This window comes from Gossypium arboreum, chromosome 11 (genome assembly GCF_025698485.1).
Source record: "Gossypium arboreum isolate Shixiya-1 chromosome 11, ASM2569848v2, whole genome shotgun sequence".
Taxonomy (NCBI): Eukaryota; Viridiplantae; Streptophyta; class Magnoliopsida; order Malvales; family Malvaceae; genus Gossypium; species Gossypium arboreum.
Genome location: NC_069080.1, coordinates 115,591,329 through 115,606,493, shown reverse-complemented (window position 1 = coordinate 115,606,493; position 15,165 = coordinate 115,591,329).

The following is a 15,165-nucleotide window of genomic DNA, read 5'->3' as shown; positions in this document are numbered from 1 at the left end:
CCAATTAAGCTAAATAAGATTACTTGAGCTCTTTTCTTTTAGCTAGGGTTTCCATGTATTTTGTTTAGGAAAGATGATAAAAAATGATGATATTTTGTTTATTTTATTATTTATCATCTTTTCATCTTTTTCTTTCCAATTTCATCATTTTCTTTATTTAATTTTCCATGGATGAATCATCATATTTATCTACTAACTCCTCTTAATGGTCTAATTACCATATAAGGACCTCAAATTTTGAATTCCAAAACTATTCGATACTTATGGCTACTAGAACTCAACTTTTGCATTTTATGCAATTTGGTCATTTTTATCATATTAGACATAAAATCAGTAAAATTTCTTTATGAAATTTTCATATGATATTCATATTTTAATGCAAATCATGAAATAATATTAAAATAATTTTTTTTCCTAACTCATATTTGTGGTCCTGAAACCACTGTTCCGACTTCACTAAAAATGGGTTGTTACATATGGGGCCTTAAAAATAGTTTGGGAACATTCAGGCACTAGTTTGAAACAAAACAGAAAAATTTAGAAAAATTTAAAAATTTTAGAAACATGGGTCACACGGTTGTGTGGCTAACCGCGTACAATTCGAAATATGAGACACACGGTCATGTCCCAGCCCGTGTGTGCCTCAGTATGAGTATTTGAAATAGGGTCACACAGCCGTATCGTAGGCCGTGTAACTCTCTGAGACCGTGTCGACCAACCTGTACCTAAAATTAAAAAGGACATATGGTTGTGCGGCAGATCGTGTCTTAGGCCGTGTGCTACCAAAATGACCCCTAATGCAAGCCATATCACCCTCCATTTCTTGGGAACCAAACCAAACCATTTCCAAACACATTCAAACGAACATAAATCAAGACAAATCAATTCACCTATGTGCCTAACCAATATGCCATTACCTGGCACCACAATTTATACACCAAACCAATTTAAACACAATGCTACAAATTCACACCTTGTACATGTAACAAACATACCAATTAGTCATTTCATTCTCACACTATTCCACCATAACCATCTTACTTTCAAAAGGCATAACCATAATTTTCATATAACACATAACGTAGAGATTTACAAGCCAAACCAAAACGACATATACAAGTAGGCTATAAGTATGTTCAAACCACACCATATTGACAAAATAACTTAAAACACCTATTACATGACCTTTATAACCATCAACATAATAACCAAAATCTACCAAAATGAGAGACGAATAGTGTGAATGTGCTCCATTAAGATTCCAATCAATCAACCTTTTCAATGATCTACAGAAGAGAGAAAGAAACAACTATCATAAGCAATTAGCTTAGTAAGCTCGTATAATGAAAACTTAAACTTATCGAATACATTATGTTTAAACCATTCAAGCCTAATTTTATTAGAACATGAGCATACTTTTCTTTCCTATACACACCACTTCACAAGATTAGTTGGTGTGTCAAAGAACATATAAATCCAACCAAAACATGAGACATCTCATAAAAAAGCATTTCAAATACATATTTCATCCATCATATACTCAATAAACACCCTTTATGCTTTAGCCACTCATTGAACCAAATGAAATAACATCAGATACTCGAGAAATGTTCACACAAGCTGTAAATATAGCATGTAATTGTATATGCTCACACGAGCTATGAAATGGGCCTGCTCACACGAGCTGTGGGTCAGGATGTTAAGCTATACGATGTTGCTCACATGAGTTGTAGAGAATTTGCAACAAATGCAGGATCTCATCCATCGGTAGGACATCTGAGACCAACACCCAAAACTATAAATAACCCCTAATGACATGTCATTTGTATCCTAAGTATTCACGAGGTTTAAACGGGACCATTGTACATAACCAAATCCTTTAATTGCATTCCATTATACCATTTCAAACATACTTCTATGAAATGCACATTTTTCAAAGATAACATTCAATTTGATTAACATCATAATTTGATCCACAATACCAAAATATAATACAACTATCAATCTAAGCTATACATAGCATAGAATTTATTAACATTTCGTTCAAAACATCAAGTAATAAATTTAATCATTATACAAACTTATCTCGACTAAAACGGTTGCAAAAAACAAAGCCGACGACTAGTCTGAAACTTTAGCGTTTCCTCGATTTCAATCCGATTGGTTCGTTTCTTGATCTCGATAATAATTGTCATTCAATTAAACCATTCAAATAGCTTAAAATAATTCACTGAAACCTATAACCCTTATCAATGTGAATTTACCAACTACCCCCAATGTTTTAACCTTTATGCAATTTAGTCCCTAAATCCAAAACTTACAAATTTATCATTTTTAGCTACCAACCATGCTAGCTGAATTTCTTAGAGCTTCTAATCATCCCATATTTTTCATAATTTCACAATATTTACATGAAATTTTACTATTTTCACAAATGGATCCTTAAACATCAAAATTATCAAAAATCACTTAACAAAATACTTATATTTAAATACCAACCTTATTAATATATCAATTAAGTTCACAAATATACCCAATTCATTCATGGTAAATCCCTAAACTTTTAACATTTTTACAAATTGACCGTAGGGTTAGCTAGGTTAAGCTAATATGAACTCAAAAACATAAAAATCATTTAAAACGGGCTTAGTTATACTTACATGTAATTGACCAAATGGTAAGGTAGCTTCAAGCTTTTCTTCTTCTTTTTAATGGTGGTTTTTCGGTGCGTTAAAGAACAATGACAGAGATGATGCTTATTTTGCTTATTTTATTATAACTTAATTTGTCTTTTATTTTAATTAACTAATAAAACATATTTATTGACATAATAAAACAACATCAACCGTACCTACCTTCTAATTATGGTATATTTGCCACATAAACCCTTGTATTCTATTAACTAAACTTATTAACTAATGAAAATTCATATCGATGGACTTATATGGCTTTTACAATTTAGTCCTTTACACTTAATTAACTAGTTAAACGTTAAAATTTCTTAACCAAAATTTAATATGACTTTAATAAATACTTGTAAACATTAAATAAATAATAAAACATTGACTTACTTTTCATAATCATGGTCCCGAAACCACTATTTTCGATACCACTAAAAACAGGTTGTTACAATAATTATAGGCTAAGTGTTAAATTTTGATTAGGTGAAATTATTTATTACTATTTTAATAATATTTTATTAAGATATTTTAATAATATTTTATTAAGATATTTTATTAATATTTTATTCATATTTAGTTAATATACAAGAAAGGAAAAATGAAAAAAATTCTTCATTTCTCCATGACTTCAATATGAGTGGGAAAAGAGAAAGGAGAGAAACGTTGCTTTCTTTACAAATTAGTCCTTTTCTATCAATTTCACCATTTTTACCCAAAATTTATGAGAATTTTCATAGCCATTAAGCTGGCATAATTTGATATGGCAAATTAGGCTTTCTTGGTATTCTTGAGGAGTTTATTCTCGAGCAAAGTAACGTCTTTTTCATAATTTTTCAAAATTTTTAGATATTAAGTTAATAAGTGTAAATGTCTCGTTTTTTACTCACTGTGTGACCCAATTTGGCCAATAGTGCCATTAGGGGCCTAACGTGTGAATGAGTGGTGTAGGGATGTAACGTCCCAAAACTTTAACATTTGATTGTTGAATTTCTGTTGTAATTGAATCTCTGTATCTGTGGTTCTATACTCTGCTTCTGTTGTTGAGGTTACAAGATCGTGTCGCAACTAGAGATGTGCATGGGTCGGGCCGGGCCGAGTTCGGGCTGGGCCCATAAAAAATTTAGGCCCTTCAAGGCAGGGCCGGCCCATTGAAATATGGGCTCGAAATTTTCCAAGCCCTACGGATAAAATTGATAGGCAGAGTTGGCTTGCCATTACCGGATTTTTTTACTTTTTTATAAAATAAAAACTTTAAAAATAATAATTCAAATACATTTAAAACATAAAAATAAATATTAAAACAAATAAAAAACAAGACAAACAATTCTTAAAATAATACATAAATTAAAAATACAATAAAAAGTAGTTATATTAAAATTGAAACAAATTAGTACTAAAATAATAACCAAATTAATAACAAAACAAAAGTTTTATAATATCAAAATAATATTATAAACGACAACATATAACATAATAAATAGTTATAAAAGAACAATAAAACACGACAAAAAGTAGCAGTAAAATAGCACCAAAACAAAGATCAAAACAATACCAAAATACCATCAAAACAGCACAAAAATACCATCAAAATAGCACCAAAACAGCACCCAAACAGCAACAAAACAGCACAAAAAACAGCATCACCAACAACACCAAAAACCTACAAAATATAATCAACCAACCAAAATATTTATACATTAACCAAATAACATATTTAATTTTATAACAAAATATAATTGTAAGCTAAATTAAATTGTCAACAATTAGAAATAAAGGTAACCTAAAAAGCAATCGAAGAAACATCGTCCTCATCGTCCTCGTCGTCCTCATCATCCTCATCGTTCTTGCAACCAATTTCTAACATGAAATAAGAATAAATAATTAGATAATCAAATTGATAAAAAATAATATAAAATTACAACAATAAAACGAGAATAATAATTACCTGTTGAAAATCCCTTAGCTCGCATCCAATCATCCAAGCAAACAACGGCTTGAACCGTTTTTGGCTTAAGTGAACTCCTCAAAGGTGTGATAACTTTCTTACCCATACTAAAAGCCGATTCGGAAGCTACAGTTGATATTGGAATTGCCAAAAGATCACGAGCCAATAATGAAAGCTCATTATACCGAACTGAACTTTTACTCCAATAATCCAAAACATCTATTTGACTATTCAACTCAAGCTCCGGTTCTTCCAAATAAATGTCCAACTGTGACTTTTCACTCCTAGTGCTAGATTCATTTAAATATCGTTTATAATCATCACTCTCATCAAAATCTCCTCCAAAATCAACATTATTAACATTGTGTTCACCCAAACTAGAATCAACAGGATTTTTATCCAAACATTAGAACTCCCACCAAAGAGGAAGATGTGGATTTGGATTTCTTAACATACTCGTCAAACAAGAGTCTAAGATTGCTAAGAATGGTTTCAACAAAATCTGAAGCATGAATACCATATATTGTAGTAAAGCAATACTGCACATAATTCAACTTGTAACGAGGATCTAAAATTGCCGCACATGACAATATCAATGAATACTCAGCCCAATATTTATTAAATTTCTCTTGCATTTGCTTAACCATTGGAGTTAAAAATGAATAAGGACCTTTAACTGTATCAAGCAAGACCTTGTGAACCTTCCAAACACCTCTAAAATAAAGATTAGCCGTTGGATAATTAGAACCAGAAAAAACACAAGTCACATCATAAAAGACTTTCAAAAATTTGCAAAGAATAGCAATATTTCTCCACTCCTCGTTAGAAAGTGCAAATAATTGATAATCTTTATCCCGTTGACCCCAATAATCTAGCACATCTTTATAGTAAAGAGAAGATTCAAGCATCAAATAAGTAGAATTCCATCTCACACAGACATCTTGACGCAACTTTTTGGTCACATTCAAATGAAAACTTTTGTCGGCCACATCATAAAATCTTTTCCTACGAGTTCCCGACTTTTTTATGTACTTAATTCCATTTCGAATCTTAGCAACAACATCATCAGCAAGTTCCAAACCAGCTTTAACTATAAGATTCAATATATGTGCACAACATCTAACTTGAAAAAAAGCACCATCACACAAAATAGCTCGGTTCGCACGAAAACGATTTTTAAGACAAGAAACCATAACATCATTATAAGAAGCATTATCCAAAGTGATGCTAAAAATTTTCTTATCTATACCCCATTGAGATAAACATAAAACAAGTTCATCCGCTATGTTCAAACCATCATACGGAGGAAATAAAGCTCTAAACCTTATGATTCTCTTTTGTAGCTTCCAATTTTCGTCAACCCAATGAGCAGTAATGCAAATATATTCATCATTAGTATGCTCCGAGTTCCAATTATCAGAGGTTAGACAAATTAAACCAGGCGCTCTAGCCAACTCTTCTTTAACACGATCTCTCTCTTTTGCATAATACATTAGGACATCCCTAGCAGCTGTATATCTACTTATATTCTTAAAATTAGGACTAGCAATACTCATCATGTATCTAAATCCCAGTTCTTCAACTGTCCTAAATGAATGTTTGCCACACACAAGAAAAGTAGAAACAGCTTTACGACACTCATCAGCATCAAACTTGTAGTTTTTTATAAATGGAACACCTCCTAATGATGGTTGAGTGGCTATGGTGTATTGACTGATGTCCTTATTAACTTTTTTCAAACAGCTATTTAGATGACGTCTTAAATGAGAGGTTCCACTAGAAGATTTAGCAGAGAAGATAGTCTTACAGTGATTACATTGTGCCTTCAATTCATTTTTGTTCTCGCATTCAAGCTTTGTCATTTCATCCCACACCTTTGAAGTGGTAGACTTTTGACGTTTGGCAGCACTTTCATACTCATTAAACCCATCGTCCACATGTATAGGACTGTTCGAACTAGCCATAGTCATAAAAATTCAAGTCCTTAAATCCAAATAAACCAAAAGATTATTAATTTTCATACTAAAAATATCTAATAATTATGATACAATTTATAATTGAGACCAAATGGCTTCATCTTATTTAAATATCTACCACAAGCCTAACAAAATCAACTATAGTTTGGCAATAATTAAAAAGTCATTGAAACCCCAACCAATTAGTTCACCCAACCAAAAAGCAGATCAAGAAATTATAAAACACAAAAAAGAGAGCCTAAAATCAACTAAATCAAAATAATTACAATAAGAAACACAGATCATCCAATAAAAAATACGAAACACATCTAGCTAATCTCAATCCAAAGTTTAAAAAAAAATCGAATTAAGGACACTAACCCAATCAATATATTTACTGAAACCATCACTAACTTTAAAAAAAATTTCCATATATTCGGGGTAAAATTGGTAAAAACAGATCTGATTTTACCATTGTCTACAGGAAATATAGCTTAAGCCCTTTAAAGATGTAATAACAAGTGTGGTAGATCGAGGTAAAATAAAAAAAATTAAAAATGAAAATTATACCAAAAAAATTGCTTATGCTAAAGATCAGAATATTTTATATTCTCTTAAAAATATAAATATTCTTAATTAGATATAATATTTAGAAAAGAGAAAGGGGCCCGTGGCAAATTGGCAATTGGCAAACATAAGAATACATTTGTGTGTGTACTGTCCAGTGACTTGAAAGTTGAACAGCATATGTATATATATTTTTTATTTTACTTTCCATTATTCTGTTCTTAGTCTTACTTACTCCAACATTATTACATGGAAAACAACTTTTCCAGATTTAGATAATACCCATTTTTTGTTCATTATTTATTTCATTTGATCTATTTTCCTTCAGTATTTTCACCAAAATAATTATAGTAAGAGATATGGCAGCAGTGAATAAGAAGTAAAAGAAGCTTACCTTGAAGAAAACAGTAAATGAAGAAGCTGAAAGACTACCGGATCACCTCTGAGATCAGAATCAAATGAAGAAGCTGAGCTGAGCTAAGCTTCAGGCTAGTTGGAGGTGGCCGACGGACAACTAGATCGGGGGAGGTGGTGGTGACCGGTGAGCTAGGGATTTGTTTAGAAATGGGAATAAAAAGAGGAAGGCAGCAACAGAACTACAGGATGAACTAAACGAAAATGAAAAAAAAAACAGTAAAGATACTTAAACTTAAAAATAAAAAAGGAAAAAAAATATAATATTATATTCGGTCGGGTCGGGCCCGCCAAAAATTTCTTTCGAGGTCTGCCCGCTTTTTAAACAGGCCTCGTTTTTGTCCAAGCCCATTTTTCGGGCCTATATTTTTACCCAAACCCTCCCATTTTTCGGGCGGGCCTTCGGGCCTTCTAGTCGCAACATTAGAAATTTTGTTATTTATTTTAGGATAACCTTTATTTTGGAGTAGCATATTTAAGTCTAATTTAGTGTAAATCTGTGTCAAGAATGAGCCTGCTGGTTCACTGGTTAAGCATATGTATTCTGTTTGGTCCTGTGTTCAAGTCCCAGCTATGCGTTAAGAAATATTTTGCTAACTGTCGAATTTCTGGTTGGAAGTTAAAACAATTAATTTAACGTTCCTCTTCCTTTTTTCCATTTTATTCTCTTTTCTTTTTCTTTTTCTTTTTCTTTATATTTCTTCCATTCACTCGTCGTGTTATTGATTTCATTTCTTTTTTCTTCATACCGTCTGCTTAGATTCGTGCTTTTTGCCTATTACTGTTGTTGGTAAGTATGTTTTCGGCAAACTCTGTGAGTTGGTTGTGCAATATCTAAATTTCCTTTTTTGTCAAGAAAGTAGTTTCATGATTAATGATGAAATCATTGTTTACATGTTCGATTAATAACTTAGGAGAAAGCCTTGAGGACAACAATCGTTCTAATGCTCGTAATTCATAATCTTTATCTAAGTGTAGAGGTCATGGTTATGTTGAATTGGGGTTTCATTGTTGAAATATGTTGATTACATATTAATCTTAGTAATTATGATGATTTCGTTGTTTATTGGCTATTGGCCGTCCATTTTGGGCCTCAGAAGTCCATTACGTTGTTCCTGTACCAAAACTACTTCAGGTGTGTACCGAAAACCCTTAATTCTACGAATTTCAAACGCCGAAAAACTACACCGTGTGCCAAGCCGTGTGGTTGGTCGTGTAACTCACTGTTCATCGAATTAGAACCATATAGGCGTGTGTCCAAGCCATATAGTAGGATTCACACGAGCAACAAACAGAGGTGTGTGTCTAGGCCGTGTAACTCACTGTTTGTGATTTAGGACCACTCAACCGGGGACATGGGCATGTGCCTAGACCATGCTAGTCACACGGGCAAGGACATGGGCGTGTGTCCAGGTCATGTAACTCACTTTTACGTTTTAGAACTACACGGGCAGAGGACATAGGTATATGTCCAAGCCGTGTGGTTCACACGGGCAAGGAAATAGGCGTTTGTCCAGGTCGTGTGAGCCATATGAGTAAGCACATGGGCGTATGTCTAGGCCGTGTGGCATATAAATAAGGTCCAAATTGTAACACCCCAAATCTGGACTAGACGTTATGGCCGAATTTGGTGACATCCCATGGAATAATTTTGAATACAGGTTAATTTAATTAACTACTCACTTTTAAAACTCACATTCCTTGGTGTTCATTACAGAAAATATTATTTTAACCGTTTATTTTCCAAATCACTTATTACAGCGGAAGTTACACAAAATTAGTTCATTTAAGAAATCCGAATCATACTTTTGAAAACCTCATTTGGTGTGAATTGTGTTTTCATAAAACATTTTATCAAGGCATGCAAATTATAAACAACCTAACAACCAACAATTAAAAATTATAAAGTCCATAGAGTCCCAGAAATTATAAACTCTCATAAAATACCAAAATTGTAATTAAAACCATAAATTAATAAGTTTAAGCAATTTTACGGAGGAGTGGTCACCGCTGAGTCTCTACAGCACCAATCCGCTTAAGATTGTGGATTACCTGATAGAACAGAAAAATAGATGTGAGTCTACGTAAACTCAGTGTGTAACCCAATAGAATTAAGTATGCAATCATACGAAATCATTCACACAGTCAGAAACAGATACAGATACAGAGAAGGGCTCAGGCCCACTTCATATACAGATACAGTAAACATAATCTTACCCCCATCCTCTACACACCATCTCCGACCATCCTAACACACCATGTGGGGTTAAAAACACCCACACATCCCTACACACCATTTTTGCCATTAGGACACGTATCAGATATAGTGCAGCCAAAACTTAAAACCACTTACTAAATGAATAACAGAGGCTCTCTCCTCGGCAAAACTTATTACCACTTACCAAACGAAAAGCGCACAATCCGAAAAACTGTGACAAGGAAGTAAGATTTTGTCAAAAAGAGTAACGAAAAAAGAAAAATATTGCGTTTGAAAAAAAAAAAGGAAAAGCAGCAGAGGAGGAGAAAGGAACGCCAATTTTTTTCAAGAAAGAGGGAATTTTCAGAATAAATGTCATTATCTTCAAATCCCCTTTTTTCTCCCACTAACGCCCACTCTCAGACTTTCAAAACAATCGAAACTTTATGAGGCAGTAGAACAAAAATTAATACCTACGCTCGCGAAGGGAATCGAACACATGACCTCCAACACACCAACTCTCTTACCACTCGAACCAGCAGGCTCATTCTGATATGAGATTACATACAATTTAATATAAGCCTACTGAGCAAATATATGGCTTAATTTTGAAAATAACAAAAATTACTAAAAGTAAGACTTGAACTTGGACCTCCCACACACACCCAGAATACTTAACCACTGAAGCATACAAATATTTGTATCAGATATTTACAAAAATAAAAATAAATAATTCAGGGCATTACAACTCTACCCCCTAAAAGAAATTTCGACCTCGAAATTTACCTGATCAGTACACATAAGGATACTGTTGTCGCATTGACTCCTCAGGTTCCCACGTGGCCTCGTCGGTACCATGATTCTGCCACAAAACCTTCACCAAAGAGATGAACTTTCTCTTCAGAACCTTAATATCATGATCCAGAATCTAAACCAGTTTCTCCTCAAACGTCAAGTCTGGTCTAACCTCATCTCCTCAACAAAAACAACATGGGATGGATCGGACCAGTATCATCTCAACATCGAGATGTGGAACACATGGTGGATATGATCTAACTCTAGAGGTAGCTCCAACTGATAAGCGACCAGTCCTACACGCTTCAGAATCCTATACGGCCCAAGAAACCTAGGGCTCAGCTTGCCCTTACAATCGAATCTCATAATTTTCTTCCATGAAGAAACCTTAGGAAAGACGAAGTGGCCCACAGAATACTCAATATCACGCCTCTTCAAATCTACATAGGATTTCTATCTATCAGAAGCTGCCTTCAGGCGATCCCGAATTAGTCTAACCTTATCCTCGGTCTCAAAACCAACTCTGGACCCAAAACTCGATGCTCACCCAACTCAGTCCAACATAGCAGTGTGCGACACTTACGACCATACAAAGCCTCGCAAGTTGCCATTTGAATGCTAGCTCTGAAGTTGTTATTGTAGGCAAACTCAGCTAACGGCAAATAATCCCCCCAACTACCTCAGAAATCAATCAGACAAGTCTGAAGCATATCCTCCAGTATCTGAATTACCCTCTCAGATTGACCATCGGTCTGAGAATAGAACACAGTACCGAAGTCCAATCTCAAACCCAGAGCCTCTTACAATTTCTTTCAGAACCGAGAAGCGAAACGAGGGTCTCTATCAGAAATAATCAACATCGGAATCCCATGCAATCTAACTATCTCAGAGATGTAAAGTTTCACTAACTTTTGTAGAGAATAGTCCGTCCAAACCGAAATGAAGTGAGCAGACTTGGCCAATCGATCCACGATGACCCAAACAAAATCCTTCTTGGTGGGTGTCACGGGCAACCCACTAACGAAGTCCATCGTCACTCGTTCTAATTTCCATAAGGTAATCTTAACTGGTTGTAACAAGCTTGAAGGCAACTGGTGTTCAGCCTTAACCTGCTGACACGTCAGACAACGAACAACAAAGTCGGTAACCTCACGCTTCAGACTCGACCACCAGTATAGTTCATAGTTATCGTGATATATCTTATTACCACCTAGATGCATAACATAATGGCTACTATGCACCTCTCTCAGAATCAACTGTCTCAAATTAGAATTTTTTGGTACACAGATCTGACCTTGGAAGCACAGAACCCTATCATTATTCAACCCAAAATCTGAAGTAATGCCACTCTCAATCTGCCAAAATCGCAAACCCAGGTACTCATCCTCTAACTACTTAACTCGAATCTGATCAATCCAAGTCGGCTTAACTTGCAACTCAACTAACAAACCCCCATCATCAAATAGACTGAGTTGAGCGAACATCACCCTCAAATCAGACATCGCCCTACAACTTAAAGCATCAGCAACCACATTAGCCTTACCAGGGTGATACTCAATCATGCAGTCATAATCCTTAAGCAACTCAATCCATCAGCGCTGCCTGAGATTCAACTCCTTTTGAGTGAGAAGGTACTTGAGGCTCTTGTGATCAATGTAGATAATACACCTCTCACCATAAAGATAGTGCCTCCAAATTTTCAACGCGAAGACAACTGCAGCCAACTTAAGATCATACATCGGATAGTTCCCTTCATGTGTCTTAACCTGACAAGAAGCATAAGTCGCAACCTTATCATCCTGTATCAGAATACAATGCAAACCAACGTGCGAAGCATCTCTGTAGACCACAAACTCTTTCCCAGATTAAGGATGTATTAGAACAGGAGCCTGAGTCAGAACAGAAATTGAGCTTCTCAAAGCTCTCTTGTTGTGCACCAGTCCAGACAAAAGAGACACCCTTACGCAGAAGCTTAGTAAAAGGAGCTGCAATCAAAGAGAACCCCTCAAGAAATTGCAAGTAATAACCCGCGAGACCCAGAAAGCTGCGGATTTCAGACAAATTCAAAAATTGAGGCATGGGTCGAAAACCGATCAAAGAACATACCTTAATCACAATCAAAAGGAGCCAAACCCTAAAAGCTTTTATTCTTTTCTTTTTCTTTGTATTTTTGAAAAATATAAACATTAATGGTCTAATTTCAAACATTTTTTTATTAATAATACATTAATTTCACATTTACCTTATTAGCCTTAATAAATAAATAAAACATCACTTAATGGTTGTCCATAAAAATCCATTAACCATATTAATGGTCCATTTCCTTAATAAGGACCTCACACCTATTATATCATAGCAATTCGGCACTTCATCAAATAGAACACATCTTTTGCATTTCATGTGATTTAGCCTTTAGCCCTTTTATCAAAATTAAACACACAAACGACCAAATTTTCATACGAAACTTTTACACATGCTTAATTACATATTGCAAGCATAAAAAATAATATTAAGATATTTTTCTGACTCAGATTTGTGGTCCCGAAACCACTGTTCTGACTAAGGTCTAAATCGAGCTATTACAGATTTCATACTTATTTATGTATAAACTCGCCTGTTGTGATCTATGTTTCACAGGAATTCTGTTAAGAACCTTGTTGACAGGAATTTGGTTTATTAATATTTTTATTTGAATTATTATGTTTAATTCAATAGGCTTTATCGTTTAATCGAGAAACTTACTAAGCTTTATAAAAGCTTACTCATGTTTGTTATGTTTTTTTTGTAGATAATATTTCATGGATAATCGGGCGATCGGATCAACTCGAAGATTCACAGTATCTCGAGAATTCTTTTGGTAGATTTTGTGAACATCTAGGCTTATATGGCATGTAGTAGGGTTAATGAAATTGTTATAAGTTTATAAGTATGCGTTGGTTGGTTGGTTGGTTGGTTGGTATGTTGTTGATGATATAAACTTTAGAAATTCCTATAGTATGCCATGTTAACTCTTAAGTTGTGCTCAATGTTTAATCATGAATGGTAGTAATTGGTTTGGATCTAAGCATGGTGTTTGAGGTCAACGTAAGCAAATTCAATGTGTGTGTATAGTGGCTTGTATGTTTGATTTAAGAGATGAAGATTATAAGTTCTATATGATGTGAATTTCAAAAACAACTTGGTTAAGCTTAGGTGAGCATAATTGGCATGTTTTGGTTGTCGTTGATGTGTTTTAGGGTGTTACAATGCTAAACTTTGGCTACTAGCTTGACTTGTTTCAGTATAAGTCCTCAGGGTATCAATAGAAGTCCCAGGCCAAAATTACCTTGCTCACTAGAGTGCGTTCTATTGATAAAAGTCTGAGTTGTATTGGTAGAACCCAGAGTTTTATAGCCTTTTCAAGGTCTTTCCATTTTTGAGTTCTACCGATACTTGTCCACTTAAGTATCAATAGAAATCCTTCGGACTTCAAAAACTTGTTAAAAATTAAATTAATTAAATGATTTTTTAAAATGTTTATTTGTCCAACACTTGAAGAAAATTTTTAAGTCCTCATAGGCTCGATTAAGACCCATAAATTAATGTATTACTCCGATCTGAATTATTATGAAATTGTGTTAATTAAATTGGAAACTTGATGCTATTTGTTATTGATTGTTCTAGATTGTAAGATAATACACTGTAACATTAATCTGGCGATGGATACGGGTTATGGGTGTTACAGAAACTCTTGAAGAGATAAAAATATATTTCTCCAAAATTTTCCTCACTCATGAATTTCAAAAGAATGTTCATATAAGTCCTTAGCAAATACTTTCAAATGGTCATTTGAAAAGCTAGTATTTAAGATTGAATATGTAGAATATGAGATATTATGTGATGTTTTCATGAGGGGGAATAAATACGCGTTGTACTCTTCTTTCCTTAACCAATGTTTTGTCTCATTGAGTTTTCCTGGTAAGATTTTTAATGAAGCAACATGTTATGCGTATTATAGATATGTGTACTCTTTTTCTTTCACTGGGAATTTTTCGGGTTCTCATTATATTTATGTTTTGAGGGTTCTTTATTTTTTGGGTTTAGGAGTTTAGTTTTTATCTCCATCTTGTTTTACTCTGTTCTTTTCCCGTTATAGTAGAATTATCTTTGCCCGTGATTTTTTATCCTCTTCAGAAGGGTTTTCCCCGTTAAATTTGTATGTTAAATTTTTCAATTTCTTCCACTATTTTTTACTTGTTCGTTGCTTAATCGGGCCGATCCCCAACAAGAGGTATCAAAGCTAGTTTAATATTCGTAGATCAGCCTGTTAAGAGATGGCAGCAATAAGGTTTGACATTAAGAAGTTCGATGGTGTCACAAATTTCAATCTGTGGCAAGTTTAGATGATGTCTAGTTTAGACCAGCCTGAAAAAGGTCGTTACTGTGAAAAAGCCTGAGAATCTAGATCAGATAGAATGAGAAAAGCTTGATGTAAAGGCCCTATTTTCAATCCAGTTGTGCGTCATGAATAAGGTACTGCAGGAGGTATTGATGAATAAAACCTCATCCACATTGTGGAAAAAGTTAGAAACTATTTATGCGACTAAGTCACTGGCTAACCATTTAGTGTTG